The sequence below is a fragment of the Elgaria multicarinata genome, chromosome 1 (genome assembly GCF_023053635.1).
Source record: "Elgaria multicarinata webbii isolate HBS135686 ecotype San Diego chromosome 1, rElgMul1.1.pri, whole genome shotgun sequence".
Taxonomy (NCBI): Eukaryota; Metazoa; Chordata; class Lepidosauria; order Squamata; family Anguidae; genus Elgaria; species Elgaria multicarinata.
The window spans coordinates 205015779-205034943 of record NC_086171.1 but is presented as its reverse complement, the minus strand read 5'-3'; the positions used below and the strand labels follow the sequence as shown (position 1 = coordinate 205034943).

Genomic DNA, 19165 nt, shown 5'->3' with positions numbered 1-19165 from the left:
TACTGTTGTAAATTACACTGACTCAGTGGTAGATGTACAGAGGTCCCTGGCAGGGTTCCTAACCCACCCAGGCCTGCATCCAGGTTTCTACTAGTGCAAGGAAAATGGGAGAGAAGGGGACAGCCTGGAAATGGGTCATAATTCTCTGTGCCTAAATGTAACAGACCTCATCTTATTATTATTTCTATTCGTTTTTTTTTTTTTTTTAAGGGGGCGCATGCTGCCCACACTTGCAGCAAATGGCAACAGCCCATCCATCTTTGGAGCTTGGGATATCATGCGCCTCTCGAATGTGTAAAGCTTCTATTTCCAGCTGCGGTTGCTGCTTGTGCTACTTCAGTGTGGCTTGAATGCCCCAAGGTTTCAGTGCTTTTGCGGGGAATCTGCATGCATATGCCCACCTTCAGCTGGCCTTAAGTTAATGCTGTTCCTTCTAACCTTCTGGCAGTGCTGTATGTACCTCCATGTGCAGGTACTAAGTATTTGCCATCACATCTGTACAACTGTCCATTCGCTGCCTGTATTATGAATGGCTCGGGCTGTTGCACAGTCCATTTATCACCAGGATTCCCATTTGCTCATAAAAGGGTCCACATCATAACTTTTTCATGACGTTCAAGACATTTCAGCAAGTTTCAATTTCCATCTTTCACCTTTTCTTCTACTGAGCTCTGCGCCATCTTTTGACCTGTGCCTTTTGACTGTAGAAGCAGTTTGGCTGTAGAAGCACCAGATTAAAAGCTTGACTCATATCTGATCAAGAGAGGCCCCGACTGCCAACAGTATGAGTTTGGTAACCCAAGGTATGAGTTTTGCATCTCTTCAGCTGCCTTTTCTTCCTTAGCATTCACTTGGTTGTGTTCACCACTTTTTCAGCTGAACCATTGTCCCACTGGTAGCACAAGCTACTTGTCATACACATGAACCCTGAGTCATCTGCAAACTTTGTCCTTGTACCTATATATAAAAAGGTCCACTGCTGAGTGTTGCCTCGGAGAATATTATCGGATATTACCTCCGAGAGAATATAGCCTTGGCACAAAGGAGATAACAAGCCTGTATTGTGGTTGTGTCATCTCGATGTTTTGATTATAGAAGACAGTTAAGGGGCATGCCACTATTCTCAAAACAGGTGGATTGCTAGCAAATTCTCAGGCATCCCTGCGTGGATTCTCAATTGTTCTGGGCTCCCTGCAGTTCTCTTTGCTACGTTATGTCAGTTTCAGAAAAGTCTTTGGTCTAAGCATTCTGACTGGACCAGCCCAGTGTATTCCAAGCCTGCTTTGTAGAGCATCTCTACTTTGGAATCACAATCTTTTTTCTGTCCTATGGATAAAAAGTGACTTTATCTGTAGTAAATGGCCTCTGTCAATCCAGACATCTTCGCTTGCCTCAGGAGTCATAGTTTCTCACAGAGAAGTTATTGCAGCAGCTCTCTTTGCTCTTTCCAGCAATATGCTTGCAGAGACAGATCCACTGGAATGCTTGTAGATGTCGTTGCAATATCATGCGCACTTATTCTGCCAGGTTCTTTAGCATCTTCTCCAGGTTTGCATTGGACCCAGGAGGTGTATCAATTGCAGTTTCACAAACTTGTGTTAAAGCCCTGGTAGTGCCAAGGCAGTGCAAGTGGGTTTGGAGGATGCTTTCTAGTGCTTTATGGCTTGTTTGTACTGTGACCAGATGGGCATATAAAGGAAACTTCTAACACTCTGCCACAGTGGCAAACAGCTCCTACTCACTGGCTCACCAATTTGATGCCCATGGCCTTAAAACGCTTGCTTTTTACATTCCTTTTTAGCAGTGCTGCTTTGGAGGCATCTATTTACAGCACTGAACCTTCTCACAATATCTTAGTTTTGCTTCCGGACTGATGGCATCTTTTGTTTTCAGAAGGTCTGCCATTCTGTCTTCTCTCCCCCCTGTGATGTTTGTCAATCTTGGTATGAATCTTGACAAGTTGATTACTTCCAACTACTTCTGGAACGTTGGTGCATTTTCGTTTTAGTTATTATATTTGAACACTGCATTTTCTGGCCCCAAGGAGTTCACTTGCTCTCTTCCAATTTGAATTTTGTCGGCATTCAGCTTTAGGTTGTTCTCCTTACATCTGGACTGTAAGGCTGTTGAAGAGTTTCATTGTACTGATGACTTGGCACTCCCACGTTCTAGAGTTATCAACAGTACAATTCCGACACCCACCCGACCCTGTACAATTTCACGATTCTTTTCTTTGGAAGCTCTCCTGTGAAGATGGCATGCCAATAGGCAGTCTTCCAAATGATGCATTAAAGGTGGTGAGTTTGCTGCTCTTTTCATCCAGCTTGATCTGCCAACATTCCAACAGGGCATCCAACACACTTAAAACACTTGCTGTCGTCAGTTTTTGAGTGATGCCATTGAGGGTGGGTAGCCACATGGTTGCACATTATTGCTCTGTTCAAGTCTCAAATCTACAGATATCTGTCTAGCACCAGTGGTTTGCTCTTCTACTGCAGCTATTGAGCTGACCTATTCCGAGGATTTTTCAACCCTTTCAATTGAAGAAAAGTTCATTCTCCAGCTTTGGGTTTCATCGTTAGTAGCAACCACCAAGGTGCATGCAGCGCATTAACTAGATTAAATGCAGAACCTGGCAAACAACTTCAATCAAGTTGAGAAATTCCCTCTGGGTGCTCTGTTTGGTGATGGTTTCAGTCTCTCAATTCTTCCGTGATTCAGATTCTTTTTTTCTTTTCTTTTAAATGAGGATCAAGGAGCCTTCAGTTCCAATATTGGCATTAGATGGTTTATCTATCAGAGGCATTTAGGGTTTAGGCATCTTTCTTTGTACTGCATTTGACACAGTTCTCTTATCAGCCAAAGGGTTTCCCCACATCCTAGTTTTGGATACAGGCAATATTACTTTTATGCCCTGGGCTCTTCTCTTGTATTCTCTTTTTGGGACACAGTTTACTTGTGCTCTCATAGCAATTTTAAAACTCTACTTGTATTGCCCTGGGTCCTACTTGAACGATAAAAAATGCTTTCTCCATTCCAAAACCCTTATTACATATTGTGGCTGGGCTCAGTGTTGTGTCTTTAGTTGTTGACTTAATATTCCTTCTCTGTATTGCCTTGCCTAGACTTCCAAAGCAGGCCTTTGCCAAGCAGTTTCCTCGTGGCATTTTCTGTATATCTTCCCTAGTGCTGAGTATTCCTCTTCTCTCGCAATGCATATCTGTTGCAAACATACTGAGTGTGTTTACTGTACATCCCTTTCTGTAGCCAAAGGCCTGTTGTACCCTTGCCTCTATTTTCAGAGCGTGAACTGAGGTCACATTGCGATCATAAAAGTATTTGTACGTGCTTCTTCGGATCCTTCATGAACTGTACTTTCTCAATAGGTTCATCTCAATTCGTATTTCTTCTTGTATTGCTTTTGAGTTACATCTAATAAGAATGCTATAGCATATCAACGTTTTCTGCAAAGACACAGTCCTTTGAGTTACCTGCTTTTTTTTCTTTGCTTTTTTTAAGGGGGCCTTAGTCTCTTTCATAGAAGAATTCTCTCTGTATAGAAACGATTCTTCTTAGGCTGCACATAATGCGAACTCTCTGAGCCTCTCTCTGCTTCTGTAATCTTTCCACTGGAGACCCATGTTCTGCAGTAATCCCTGCTCATGGACCAATGCATATTAGAAAATGAGCAACCTCGGAGACTGCAGAGCACTTATCTGGCTTTACTTCTGCAAAAAAAACCATCAGTTCCTTCCATCTAGCCCAGTTCTCTTCAATGTTTCCAGTTTCAAAAACTGTTAGGAGGAACATTCCTTACTCAAGTCTGTGTGGAAGTCATCCCTCTTTTAACGTCAAGTGTTATCTGTTGAAACTGGACTACTGGATGCAGGCTCAACCGGTGCTCTAAATAAACCAGTTCAGTTATAAGCTTCCTCGCAGGGCTCCTAATGCAGACCTAAAGTGGGGCTTCTCATAGTGCAAAAGGAAAAGGGGTATAGGAAGGGGAGTTAATTCACAGTGCCTAAGCAACTGCATTTCAAAACACATGTTTTCTATGGTTGGCCAAATCAGGTCATTCAGGGCAGGGGTTTGTAGCTGCCTAGTTGATTCATGCTTTCATGTGTCTGTATAGAGTTCAGGCTTCTGGAACATGGGCGTTTCCATAAGGTTAAGAACATAACATGTGAACCTGGATGAGAACAAAGGCTTATCTTGTCTCACTTTCTGTTCCCGCCCTGGCTTGAATAGGGAAAAGAGTATTTGTTTTAATCATACTACATGTGTTAATCAGCTCACGAATGCACGGACGCCTGTCGCCCAACAAGTGCTTTGTGAGCAGCTGTTGTAAATGAGGTAGTTCACTGTCTGTACTTTCTGCACTGAAATTCCCTCTAATCTCACTGTTTACAATTTCCTCCTTCACACACACACACACACACACACACACACACACACACACACGTACACGTGTGTGCTTCTCTAAACCTGGAGCTCAGGGTAACACTTCATGCATCTGATGAAGTGGGTTGTAGTCCATGAAAGCTTATGCCATAATGAATTTGTTAGTCTTTAAGGTGCCGTAAGACTGCCTGCTGTTTCTGCTGCAACAGACTCACACAGTTACTTCGCTGTAAAACCTCAAATCCCATGACTTCTAAGGCTTAGCTTCTCTATGACTACCATCATTATAGGGTTCTCAATGTAAAAGAATTCTTTAGCAGTAGAAATTGTAGCATCTACAGCAGTGTTTATAGCCACAGTCATAATTTTATTGCTATTGTTTGCACCTTGGTGTGAACTGGAGGCGAGGGGAAAGTGCCCAAGGTGTACATGACCTTGCAGATCTAGAACTTACTCCGACACAGAGACTTGGCATTAAAAAAAGGAGTTGACTGGCAATCTAATGCCACGGAGAGACATTCAGGGTGTATGTTCCAAAGCAAACACGAATGCAAGGCAGTGCAAACAGTGTCAGAACTCTGTTGGCAATGTAAAACATTCACTAGTGTTTCATGCCCGACGTTAAAGAATCTGAAGCATCAGAGAAAATGTAACGTTTCTGCCTCTGAGAGCACACAAGAGACAGATATTCACTTACCCAACACTATATTTTGCAAGGGAAGGGAGTGAATCTCAGGGGTTTGGAAGGGAAGACTATTTTCAACTTTGATATAAGGCTTATGTACATCAAGATACAAGCCATGAGACTTAACCCATGAGACCAAGGGCTGGGGCAGTTATTTTATTGTTAGGCAGTTGTCATTGGCTGAGCCTGAGTGTGTGTCTGTCTGCTCCACCCCTCTCTGCAGGTACAAGAGCCTCATGGGTGCTGGAGGCGCAAGCCGGAGGGCGAGAGCAAAAGGCCTCTCAGCCAGAGGCTCTCAGCCATGGGCGGGAAGCCGTACAAGAGAAACTGACATCTGTGCATGAGCTGGGAGGAGAGTAAGAGCAGTTGCCCCCAAAGCACCGTGTCCATCGCGCCCCTCAGAGACTCAACAGCAGCCTGCAGCCCACCTCAACAGCAGCCTCCTATTTGTGGTGTAGGAGGACAGCGAGAGAGACAGCCCAAAGCACCATGCCTCTGAGAGACACATGGCGGCCTGCAGCCCAGCAGGGCATAATGTGCAAGGGAGCAGCAGTATGTGTTGTGCAGGGCAGGGGGAGATATATATTTATTTTATTTATTATATTTATATCCCGCCTTTTTTCCTCCAAGGAACCCAAGGCGGTGTACATAATCCTCCTCCTCTCCATGTTATCCTCACAACAACAACCCTGTGAGGTAGGCTGGGCTGAGAGTCTGCGACTGGCCCAAAGTCACCCAGTGGGTTTCCATGGCTGAGTGGGGACTAGAACCCGGATCTCCCGACTCCCAGTCCAACACCTTAGGCGACAGCAGGGTGAATTGCCGTTACAGGGGAAGGAGAGATAGATATATAACACCCATCGTACCTTCTGGTCACCCTGCCACCCCGGGGAACTTGGAGAATGAACCAGACCACCCACAGAACCTCTCCTTCCTCCTATGTAATGCCAGGTCAGTTAAAAACAAAATAAATATCATCTATGACCTCCTTTTAGATGAGGAGACCGACCTGGCATGCTACACAGAGACCTGGCTAGGAGATGACAGAGGACCCAACATGGGCCCAGGCCCTCCCAGCTGGGTAAGGTGTTAGTGAGCAGATGAGGGAAAGTGGGCGGGGCAGGGAGTAGCTGTGGTCTACAAGGATAATCCCAACCTGACCAGACTTCCTGTCTGTGAATTAAATCACATCGAGTGGGTGTACCTGAATCTGAAGACCAAGGATAGACTAGGGATTCTGTTAGTGTACCGGCCACCCTGCTGCCCATCAGACTCCCTGGCCAAGCTCATGGAACTGGTCTCAGTTGGTGTTGGAGTCGCCCAGGCTTTTGGTCCTGGGCAACTTCAACATCCCAATCGAGGCCAGTTTGTCAGGTGCAACTCGGGAGTTCATGGCATCCATGACAAACATGGGCCTATCCCAATTGGTCACTGGACCCACACATTCAGGTCACACCCTCGATGCTGTATTTAGTTCTGAACAGGCAGATCTGTGGATGGAGGTGATAAATACCTCTGCGTTGTCATGAACAGATCATTCTCTGGTCAGGGTTAGTATCACAGCTACTATCCGCCCCTGCAGGGGTGGCGGACCTATTAAGATGGTCTGCCCTCAAAGGCGCTTGGATTCCAGAAAGCCTTAGAGGGTTTGATGGCTGGTACCATTGACAATCCTGTTGAAGCCCTGGTTAACAGATGGAATCGAGACCTGACTAGGGCTATCGACACGATCGCCCCCGAATGTCCTCTCCGGCCTGCTTCTAAGAGGGCTCCCTGGTATACAGGAGATCTCAGGGAGCTGAAGCAGGAAGGACGATGACTGCAGCGCTGATGGCAGAAAACTCAACTTATATCTAACAAGACATGACATAGAGAACATCTTCATTCCTATGGGGTGGCAATATGTGCAGCGAAGAAAGCTTTCTTCTCTGCACGCATTGCGTCTGAGAATTCGCGTCCAGCAGAACTGTTCATGGTGGTGAGGGGTCTAACGCAGACACCTTCCCCCCTGAACCCAACTTTAGAGCTTACGATAGTTCGCTGTGATGCCTTTAATGATCACTTCACAGATAAAATCTCTCAGATAAGAGCCAACATAGACGCACTCATTATAGGAGAGGCTGACAATGGAGTGTCCAGCAACTCCGCGAGTAGAATTACACTGGATCAGTTTCAGTTGATGAGTACCGAGGATGTGGACAAGCTGCTTGGAAGAGTGAGGAAGACGACTTGCCCTCTCGATCCCTTTCCTTCTTAGCTGGTCACCCAGGGAAAAGGTGCAATTAGATTACAATTACAACGTATTATTAATGCATCTCTCAGGGAGGGGAGTTTTCCATCATGCTTAAAAAAGGCGCTGGTATGGCCACTTCTAAAAAAGCCCTCCCTGGATCCCCTGGATTTTAATAACTATAGACCAATATCAAATCTACCATTTTGGGGTAAGGTGATCGAGAGGCCGGTTGCAAACCAACTCCAAGCAGTTTTGGATGACGCAGATTATCTAGACCCATTTCAAACCAGCTTCAGAGCAGGATAAGAAGTTGAGACCACTATGGTCGCCTTAGTGGATGATCTACGCCTGAGTATTGACAAGGGGAGCGTGTCCCTGCTGGAAACTTTTGGACCTCTCAGCGGCTTTCGATACCATTGACCATGGTATCCTTCTGGATCGCCTGAGGGGATTGGGAATCTCTGAAGATGCGCTCAACACTTTTGAAAACGTTTTTGTTTCTATTGCCCCATGAAGTTTATTGTATTGCGAAAATACAATATTTCAGGTAAACTCAGGTAACAAACACAGTCTAAAGGAAGAAGAAGCAGTTGCTAAAGCAATCTAGCATTTCTGTTGCACTTTTATTAAGTCTTGCTATCCCTTTGATCAATGGACCTTAACAGGTAATGGAATATGTTGGAAAAATGTATTTGGTCCTTAGCCAACAGCTAGAACAATTAAAGGGACTCCTCCAAGGGAGGAAAAACTTCAGAACTGCCACAAACTATTCTCTAGATGCTGAACTGCTTCAAAGGAGTGACTTAATCGAATATAAGAAAGCAAAGCGTTCTGACAGTCTATTTAAAAAACAACAACAACCCAACTTGTCTAAAGCAGAGGGAGAGAAATCAAGGAAAATCAAGTCTGTTCCTATCTCAACCAGAAGCTGGCTTCTGTAGAAGCATTTGGAAGCGATCTTTCAAAGTAGTTTGGTGCAACCCGTCCACTAGATATGCCACCACAAGGATGTTGGCTCAACAAAATTAAGGTTTTCTTCTTGGAATAACAGAGGGAATGTATCAGCAACTCCTACTTGCTGGACATCTTCAAGGAGACCACCAATACATTATCTACACGGTGCACTTAAAAAAAAAAAAAGTTTTAAAGGGCCATAGCTAAACTAAAACATTCCATCTTCTGTTATGGAAAATCTTAGAGTGAAGAGAGAACCCAGGCTCCAGTACAGGACAGGCTAAGACGCCAACTTCCCCACAGAAGAAAGTTGTTCTAAGAAACAAAGAACAAGGAATACCTCACTAGTTCAGCTTTATAATACTGGTGCACATTCTAACCAGTGTCCTGTGAAATATATATTTTAATTTAGTGTAAGCCAAATTACTGTTTGTGTCACAATAATAATAATAAATTTATTTCTTACCCGCCTCTCCCTCTGGATCAAGGCAGGGAACAACATTAGATACAAATACCATAAAATACATAAAACTGATTAAAACATATAGAACTATGATGTTTTATTGAGAAATGCAGGTTATGAAACTGTCTGCAAGACACACATCCACTGAGATCCAATAAAGCCGGGTTGCAGAGATGCAGCCCAATAAACTAAACAAAGGCTTCTAGCCATGAATCATGAACCACCCTTACTACTTGAACCCCATCCATGTGTTACTACAGTCCCAAACATGCGGCAAAAAGGAGAGTTATCAAGCACTTGCATTACCAAGTTGCCTTGAGGATGTAGCAGCCCTTGGTATGCTGTCACACTTGGCCAATGACTTGGCATTTGGTTTAGTGGGTAACAAGTTGTACAGGCCTGTGCTAAACATGATACAAATATTCTTCTACTCACACAACCACTGGGAAGGTAGGCCAGGATGAGAGTGCATGACCAAGCCAAGCTCTGATGGTGAACTTTATGGGTGAGTAAAGATTTGATCTTGGGTCTCTTTGGTCCGCATGAACGACACCACACACTAGCTCCAAGTGTGGTGTCATTGGTACAGATTCATGGGATACAGATTTGGTACAGTTTCATGAGCTTGTGACTAAATATAAATCCATGTCTCCTCCATACCTCATAGTATTAAGGTTAATCTCACCTCCCAACTATTCCAGTTCCTGGATAAATGCCATATACACCTACAGTGCAGAAGCAATCATTGTCCCTGCACGTCAGCTGCAACAGTCAGGAGGAAGATAAGGTTCAGAAGAAAAACTTCAGTCACAAATCCATTTTCGCCAATTTAATTTGAACATACCATAATGAGTGTAATCCCATTATGGGCCCCTTCCCTACTTTCATTCAACGGAGAAGCACACACCCAGGCAACCACGGACATGGCAGTGAATGTTTTGAGGATATTTGCACACATTTACATTCTATCCCCATTTCCATGCAATTATCTCTCATCCATTTCTCTCTGCTCCTTAGCACCTTGCCCTGCACCCAAGAGGCCAAGGCAGCAGCTGATACCACAGCCATCGGAAAGCAGAGAGCATCCACAGCGCAGGCTTGCTACAATGGAGCCGTGCTGACTCCCACATTCCATTTCTCAGAAAGAAAATTAATCGGTGATTGTATTGCTAACCCAGAACACCGCTCCGAAAGGGATCAAGCTCCTTGCAATTGGTACCTTTTCGTAAGCCTATTCAACAGGACTTAGTTTACAAGAACGACATTGGCCAGTATTTTGTTTAACTAGTAAGATCCCTGCAATGACAACAGCATGCTTAAATTCATGTCCCATACATGCACACCTACCGTTTCGACATCTCACACTGTCAAACCATTGTGTGACACCCACACACAGCTTCTATATGGGAGAGGTGAAGGGTTTCTCATATCAGGAATGGTTTCTGCTCTCTGAGACTGGGGGTGAGGAGGACGTTAGAAACACAGGACCGCTCCCCCATGCCCCCCTCCCACACACAAGCAAGAAAAGAGAGGGGTGGGGAAAGGGCTTCAACTCCCACCCAAATTTTATAGTTCCTTCGTTACGGTTTTTTTTTTAAAAAAAAAGTCAAATTATCAGAATTTGATCTTAATATTTAATAAAGAAAAATACAGATATGAGGAATTGCGAGACTATTTTCAGATGCAAATCACAACATTGAAAATGCAGGGGGCTGGCTCTAGAACAGGGGACCTCTGGTCATGCTGGAGGAAGAGGGTTGAGAGGAAAGATTTGGGGGGACCCTGCAGAGCTGCATGAGAGGGGACACGGGGGGGGGGGGGGTAGAAGGAGGATACATGAAGTTTGTCTCCCTGCTACCTTCTCCCTTCCTCCAACAGGAAACCTCAGTTGCATCACAGTACCTTCTGCAAATAAAAGAAGCTCTTCCATTGATGGAATGCCCAATCGGGACCCAACCCAAGATCTTTAAAAAGCCAACTTCTGCCGATTCCGGCGCAAACCAACTTTTGAATAATAGCTAACTAAGTCATGTTACAAGCTTTTCCATGACACGTGGTTCTCTGCAAAGCAGAGTAGATGAAACTATGCAAGAAAACTTGGTCCAACAAGAGTCCCTCCCTCCCTAGAGCAGCAAGCTTTAACCAGTATTTTAATTAACTAAAGCTTTTGTTGATTAATTGGTGAGGGCTGCAAGTTAAGGGGACACTTGTTTGTTTTATGAAGCTGTTGTAGTTATAGTGTATCACAGTAATTGGGAATTTGAAAACCTGTTAGTTGGCCTTCCCTTCTCAAACAGTAAGCAACATTGCTAGTGTTTCCGTAGACCAAGTCTGCACAACTTGCGACTCACCAAAACTAACTGAATATGTACGGCAACATCAGGGGGCTCAACACACCGCCAGTTCATCTTATGCCAGCATTGCAATTATGGGGGAGCGCATAGCAACGTACTTGGCAGGTAATCATTTATGACTAGCAAGTTCTCAGCTCTGGAGGATCACGTATAATTGCTCAAAACTGACCACTCCCCAGTCGGCACTGCTGATCACATAGTGCAGCCACACAACTTCTGGCAAAAGCTGCACCTCCTGTTTTGTAAACCACCCAGGGATTATGATTAAAAGGTGGTATAAAAACGCTTAGAATAAATATTATAGATCTCGTTGCGGTGGCCTGCAGAGTTTCACAGGGAAGCAGGGGATAGAAGCATGCTAAGAAGAGCCCTTTCTTCCTTTGGCAGTGGAGCTAAGCAAAAAGGGAGAAAGGGGAACTGGACAAATCGTCACTCGTGCACCACCTCTTCTCGTTTCCCTCCTTCTAAAACTGATGTTCTGATGCAGTGCAATAGCTGGCCGCTGCATTTCAGCTGCTGAAACTGGAGCACAAGCCTCCAATAAGTGCAGCTGTTCTGCAAGCAAGGCACAGGACGTTCTCCACTCAGCCACCATGCTTTGCTAACACATCTGACCCAAGTCACTAAGAAACAGGGATGGACAAATCCATTCCATTTTGCTTTCCGTAAAGTTCACTTTTTTTTTCAAGCACAGGTTTGTTCCACCTCATTCCCACCTCAATTCACTTCCCCCCCCTTTTGTTAAGAAGCCCATATGAAAATCTGAAGGCAATTTCATGAGCATTGTCGAGCACCTGGAAGTTTGTTTGCACATATAAACACCACAACTTTCTCTAATGTCAGGGTGAGCATATGAAAAGGAGGACCGGGCTCCTGTATCTTTAACAGTTGTATTGAAAGGGGAATTTCAGCAGGTGTCCTTTGTATATATGGAGGACCTGGTGGAATTCGCTCTTCATCACCACATCACTACAGGAGCTATACTAGAGTGACTAGATCTAAAAGAGGTCAGGGCACCTGCAGCTTTAATAGGTGTGATGAAGAGGAAGTTTCAGCAGGTTCCCCCATATATACAAATGACACCTGCTTAAATTTCCTTTTCAATACAACTGTTAAAGATATAAAGCTTCATCCCATGTACCTGCTTCCCTCGGATTATCCCCGTAGCGCTAAGCTTTCGCGGTTGTTGTTGTTTTTGCTACCGGGCGACAGCGATCCTTTGCATACCAGGAAGTGAGTTTAAGGGGGGAAATGTAAACACATCATAAAAAATCAACAGATGACCCAATTCAATTCAAATTTGGTATGCTTAAAGCTCTCCCTAATATCTATTACTGTGCCAATTTTGGTGTCTTTATCTTTAAAGCTTACACAGATGTAAGCATTTCTTTAAAATCCTGCTCCTGCACCCAAGCGGCGGCTCGGAAGATACACTCAAAAAGTAGGGGCTAAATACGGCAAAGCTTTTTGCTTTATTGCACAATTAAGGCAGGATGCATGGGACTACTTCACAACCAAAGCAGATTATAAGGTGGAAAACCTCTGAGTCCTCTGCATGCAATTCGCAGTGATTGCACAGTGTAACGCTGGTATGATAAAGCTCACAGGAGCTCTGTCCTCCTTTTCATATGGTCACCCTATCTAACATGTGCTTTTTTAAAAAAGCACTTTCCCTACCATGCCTTTTCATATGCTATTTCTCTAACCTTTGCATTTTTATACCATTCCCCCCAAATGTTCATGTTTTTTTTTAATTGCATTGTACATATTTTTGATCAGATGCAGATTTTTTTCATTGCAAGATACGGAGAAGTGTGAAAACAAAGCATAACAGCCTTAACTGCATCCACAGCTTCACCCAAAGGCACAGGAATGCGACCCCCACGGCTCTCTGGAATGGCACTGCGGCGGCCCTGAGGATATACTGCGAGGGCTACTCCGAGAATAACGGATCTCAGAATAAATCTGTTTCTAGCTGGAGCCCCCAAGGGTGTATCCTTAACCAAGGAAAGGAGGAAATACTCAAGGAAGTCCATAGAATGTGGATGAAGTACATAAGAAGTTTTAAATATTAATATATCACTTTGAGTTTTAAATATGTAACTACGAAACTGTCTTTTTCAGACTAGATACTTTTTACAAGATTTATATATTTTTTTATTTGTGTTAATTTATTTTGTATGAATTCTTTAAAATGTGTGTGATTTTTGAATACAGAATTGAAACAGAATAAATAGGTGTACAATTTAATTATTTTATGAACAGGATGCTGTACATGGATCCCCTTCATGGATAATCCCCTTCATTACCCTACCCAGTGCCTGTTTACCCTACCCTGTGCCTGTTTGCATTCTCTTCCCCTCCTTATTGTTTTATTATGATTTTATTAGAATGTAAGCCTATGCGGCAGGGCCTTGCTATTTACTGTTTTACTCTGTACAGCACCATGTACATTGATGGTTCTAAATAAATAAATAATAATAATAATAATAATAACCAATTGAAGTTTTAGTTCAGAAAATGTGAATTAGGTCGGTTAATATTTAAACACAAACCAAAACGAATTCCACCCCCATCTCTACCCAGATTTCCATTCACAGAGCCTTCGCCCATTGTTCTGATGTGGCAGCTTTCTGTCATCTGTTGTCCTTTGATCTGTTCTTATCCATTTGACGCCATATTAATACTGAGTCCTCAAAGGGTTTGGAGACCACTGTTTTTAATGTGGTCTCCATTCTCAACCAGCCAGTGTTAACCTGGGAGGTTAACCTAAGAGACCAGACAGTACAGACAGTTGATGAGAATGCAGCTGGGTCACCCTGGACTTCATCCACCATTGTTATAGTCTCTCCCCCAATATATGGCACAAATGGGTGCCCCAACTGGAAGGCAAGGAACTGTGCTTCTGCATAACCAACCATTCCGAAAACAGTAATACGTAACTCTGCATGCAAACCAAGCTTATCATCAACAGCACAATATCAATCCCTTCCGTCTTTGTAAGAACTTCAGAAATCAAATAGCTTCCCAAAGAGAAGACCGAAGCCTTCTGAATAGCAATTCCACTGGGGGAAAGTGGGTTTAGATTAACAGCACAATATGTTCAGAAATAAATAGATAAGCTCTTCGTTTCACAGTCCTAGCTGATGGAGTGGAACTAGGTCATAGAGAACTGTTAAGGATCAGCTCCCCATCCATTTGTTTTTGGGGAATGGAAGCCATCCACGTTAACTACATTCCTCTATCACACCAGGGATTATAGCCACAAGGGTGTGGGGAGGGGGAGTGTTCTATATTGATAACACTTAATTGTAAAAATTGTCCAGCTTTGTATTTAAAACGAGTGGGGAGAAAAGAGGTGGTTAATAAAAAAAAGTAAGAAAAAAAAACTACACTGATAAAGCTCAAAAGCAATAAGGGAACTGAAAGATAACCACATGTATGGCCTGTCTTTCTGATATAATACAAGCGAAAAAACAATGCAATTAGATACTTGCACTGGTTGGAAAGATAAAAGTTGGCAGTTTTGCTTTATCTGTGCAAATTTAAGCTTTGTTCCCATTTCATTTGAAGGAGGAATGAATTACCTTGGCTGCACCCAAGTCTCCATATAGGTTATTCATGATTTCAGAGGCAAGGGCAACAGGAGGGAATCCATTAGGATACGTTGGCCTCCCGTCATCAGCCAGAGGAACAAGGGATACTGGGGGGATGCAACCCTGGCAGCCCAGGACAACGTCCCAGCAGGGGAAAGACCAGCCTGGTGCCAAGGGATCAGGCAGAAAAGAAGGTGCTGTAGAAGACTTCTTTCCTGCACTTCCTGCCAGAAAGGATGTAAGCACAGGGCCATACTGCTGAATTCACTAAGACTCCTGCTTACCAGAGGAAGCTGCCATTGACTTGCCTTACACCAATTACATGCTGAAGTTACGTAGCTGAACTTTACCAAACAAAACATAACTCTAACAAGCTTGAAGGTTGCAGCAGCCTCCGGAATCTGCATTCAAATTGATCATTTGCCTTTCTCCAAAGGGAGGGGGCTTCTTCTTTTTATTTGCACAAAGCGACTTGCTCCTCGGTTCTCAAGACATGGCCAGTAGCAACCAGGCCAGTTTATAGAGAGCCCAGAGCAGCCATTGCAAGTTCTTACCCTACATGTTCTACCAGGCTGTTCGAAATCACAAGCCTGTGTGGATGCTGGAGGACATGAGGACTACGGAGTATTTCTACTGGGAGGAAAATGCCAGCCAGAGGACCTATTCGCCTTCAGAAGCCCTGCTCTATGCAGTGGCGCAGAATCACCTGCCTTATGCCCAGTACCTGCTGTCTCATTTTCCAGAGGAAGCTCTCAAAGTCACCGGAGAGCATTTCTGCTATTGCCCATCCTCTGCCTCTCACTTAGCGATGGCTGTCACCAATGACCGGAGACACATCTTGGGGCTGATCATCAGCATGGCACACGAGCAGCCCAGCCTGAACTCATACATCAACAGGACCAGCTGCTGTCACCCAGAAGACGGGAAGACCCCTCTGCATCTCGCCTGCGAGCTGCTGAGGTTGGAGACCATCCTCATCCTCCTCGGAAACGGGGCCTCACCCCAAATAGAGGACGGCGAAGGACTAGCCCCACTGGACGTTATCCTGGAGCAGATGTGGGACTCCAAAGTCAATGTGGTGTCCAAAAAGCTCTGCCTCGATTACCTCTTGCTGTTCATGCCAAACCCCTGATTCAAGATGCAGAAGGTCCTGAAGGAGCATCCGGAGCACCAGATAGTTCTGCTAGGGGAGAAGAAGTTCAACAACCTGGTGGGAAAGACACCTGCATCTTTGTACCTACAAGCTATGCAAACCATCCTCTGGATTTTTCCACCCTCCCATTTCCCTCAAAGCATCCAGAAACTACCTATACCTCAGGCACTAAAACCCCTTCCTTTCTTGGGCAAAGAGCATTCGGCAAAAAACGTGGTACATGTTTTTCCATGATTTTGGTTGGTCTTTTCTAAATGTCCAATTCAAATGTAACCTGTTCAGGCAGCAATTCCAATTCTTAATAGGGATTCCAACAGTTTACTGCATACAACAGGCTTACAAACTGTAACACTTCCAGTGGTCATGAATCTGGTGCTGCCTCCCACAAAGCTAATTGTATATTTGTTTTAACTAGAGAGTTGCTGATTGCAGCAACACAAGAAATACAAGTTCCAATCTAGACTGATCCTGCATGCTAGTTTTGCAAACGTATACATGCTTGTATGGCCCACTGAATAGAACTGGCTTTAATGTAGTTACTTTAAAAAAGTTTTTATTGACAATGTATTAAAGATGCTAAGAATCCTTCTTCAGGAGCTAAAATAGATTAAATAAATATACTGTTATAAAAAATGTACCTTGAATTGTACAACATAGCGTATATCAAACGACATGGATAAACCCTAAGTATATGGAACGTCTTCATCACATTTCTATTGTCTCTTCTGATCCAACAAACAGATTAATTTGTGTAGCAAAAGCCATTGCAAAGAAAAAAACAAATTCAATGAAGCACGGGTAAACGGTTAGGGTTCCCCTGTGTGTCACCTAGATGAACAGGTTTGATCCCTGGGTGATCCAGGGATAAACCTTAGGTCTAGCTATGGCCTATGACTCTCTTACGCTCTTAAGTTACTGGGGTGACTTAGTGACTGAATGATTCCTTAGAGTGGAGCAGTTATAAACTGTTTTAAGGATGTTTTAATCATGTATGCTATGTTTTAAATCAGTTAATGTGTTTTATATTCACTGTTGTTACCCGCCCCGATCCAAGCGGAGAGGCGGGTAAGAAATAAATTATTATTATTATTATTATTCAGATGAGATAAGTTTTTACAGAATCCCTAAGGCTGCAGTGTTTTGAGGTTTGAGGGCAGTTATAAGTCAGTAACCATTAGGGTCAGGTGATGCAGACTGCTATACTAGAGAGTCCACTGCCCCATACAAAGAGAACACCAAAAGAAAACTTGACAAACATTTTGGGTTACAGGTTGGTTTTTTCTCTTGCACACTGTATAAGATTGATAATGAGTAGCACTGCTTTAAGTGCATTGTTCTGAGACTCACTCTGGAACCGGAGTTAGGTTATTTGATCTTAAGCTAACTGGATTATAAAAGTGACTTCACATAGAGTTTTTTCTCATAAAAAATGAATGTGCAGCGTGTAGATATGTATTTATCGACATGAACAAAATTCAGGTAAAAGCTATGTTACAAAAACTAGAGTGCCAATGGCCGTGGTAAGAGACAATAGAAATGTTATCAAAATATTCCATATTCTTTGGGTTTGTCCATGTCGTTTGATATACGCTATGTTGTACAATTTAAGGTACATTTTTATAACAGTATATTTATTTAATCTATTTTAGCTCCTGAAGGATTCTCAGTAATCTGAAACGTCGAGCGCATCTTTGATACACTGTCAAGAAAAACTTTTTTGAAATAACTATTTTAAAGCCAGCTTTACTGTTGATACCAGCACCAGAGCCTCACCTCTTTTTCCTTGCCCAGCTTCTGTTCTGCTTCTCCCTTCTGCCTCTCCCCAATGATAGAACACAAGACACGAAACACAAGTCTCTGGCACGCCTTATCTGTGCTAGTGTCTCATCATGTCGTCTTGATAATTGACTCATCTCACTCTTCCCTGCCCACTAAATGAAAATAAAGGTGATAAAATAAAATTGTTGTAGATCACAAGCTGAATATGAGCCAACAGTGTGATATGGCTGCAAGAAAGGCAAATGCTATTTTGGGCTGCATTAATAGAAGTATAGCTTCCAAATCACGTGAGGTACTGGTTCCTCTCTATTCGGCCCTGGTTAGGCCTCATCTAGAGTACTGTGTCCAGTTCTGGGCTCCACAATTCAAGAAGGACGCAGACAAGCTGGAGCGTGTTCAGAAGAGGGCAACCAGGATGATCAGAGGTCTAGAAACAAAGCCCTATGAAGAGAGACTGAAAGAACTGGGCATGTTTAGCCTAGAGAAGAGAAGATTGAGGGGAGACATGATAGCACTCTTCAAATACTTAAAAGGTTGTCACACAGAGGAGGGCCAGGATCTCTTCTCGATCCTCCCAGAGTGCAGGACACAGAATAACGGGCTCAAGTTAAAGGAAGCCAGATTCCGGCTGGACATCAGGAAAAATTTCCTAACTGTTAGAGCAGTGCGACGGTGGAATCAGTTACCTAGGGAGGTTGTGGGCTCTCCCACACTAGAGGCCTTCAAGAGGCAGCTGGACAACCATCTGTCAGGGATGCTTTCTGGTGGATTCCTGCATTGAGCAGGGGGTTGGACTCGATGGCCTTGTAGGCCCCTTCCAACTCTGCTATTCTATGATTCTATGATTATTTTGCACACCTGCAAAAGCAAACGGCAAACACGCGGTGGCGATATTCCGAGCTGCAAGCAATATGTTGTGAGGCACTTCTGAAGGAAGTCGACATGTATAGAAAAGTGGTGGTGAATAATGGAAACAATTGCATATTTTTAAATTGATTAGGAGGCAAGAAAGAGGGCAGCACTGATTTTATAAAGCCAACAATCAGAAATAAATCTTCAAAGTAGGGCAAGACTCAATGGTTTAATAATGGGGAGGTGGATTTAAGCCATGGGCAGGCTTATCCTTCATGGAACTTGAGAGGATGCTAGATACCTAACTTCCTGCTTCAGTAAAATAAATGTAAGAACTATTCACAGGTCTGGAGGGGCTTTGAAATTGTGACATGGGCATTTCTTTGGTTATGTGACCTTGGGCATTTCTTTGGTTATGCCTTAGGGTTAGCTTATGCTCTGAGAGAGTGAGAGAGAAAAGAGAGGAGACCTCAAAGACGAACACAAAATATTTGATGAGACTGTAGCACAGATAAGGCATGTCAGAGACTTGTGTTAGTATCTTGTGTTCTATGACCCAGCGGGACAGGCTCTTCTATTGGGCTACAGCACCTTCTCACTATCCTTCTATTGACCCGTGCCTCTTTAACCATGGTCTCCCCCTCCCAGATTTGGAGGGGAGAGGCATCAAATGCAGGAATGGAAGTGGAGGAGCA

At 43.7% G+C, this 19165-nt stretch overlaps 1 protein-coding gene and 1 pseudogene across 1 annotated transcript in view; one reads left to right on the top strand and one right to left on the bottom strand.

The window, feature by feature from the left end:
• Positions 1 to 19165, bottom strand: part of CDH4 (cadherin 4) — a 1028403-nt gene that overhangs the window by 958523 nt on the left and 50715 nt on the right. The gene's annotated exons all lie outside the window — the stretch shown is intronic.
• LOC134394908 (ankyrin repeat domain-containing protein 9-like) lies at positions 15180 to 16073 on the top strand (annotated as a pseudogene).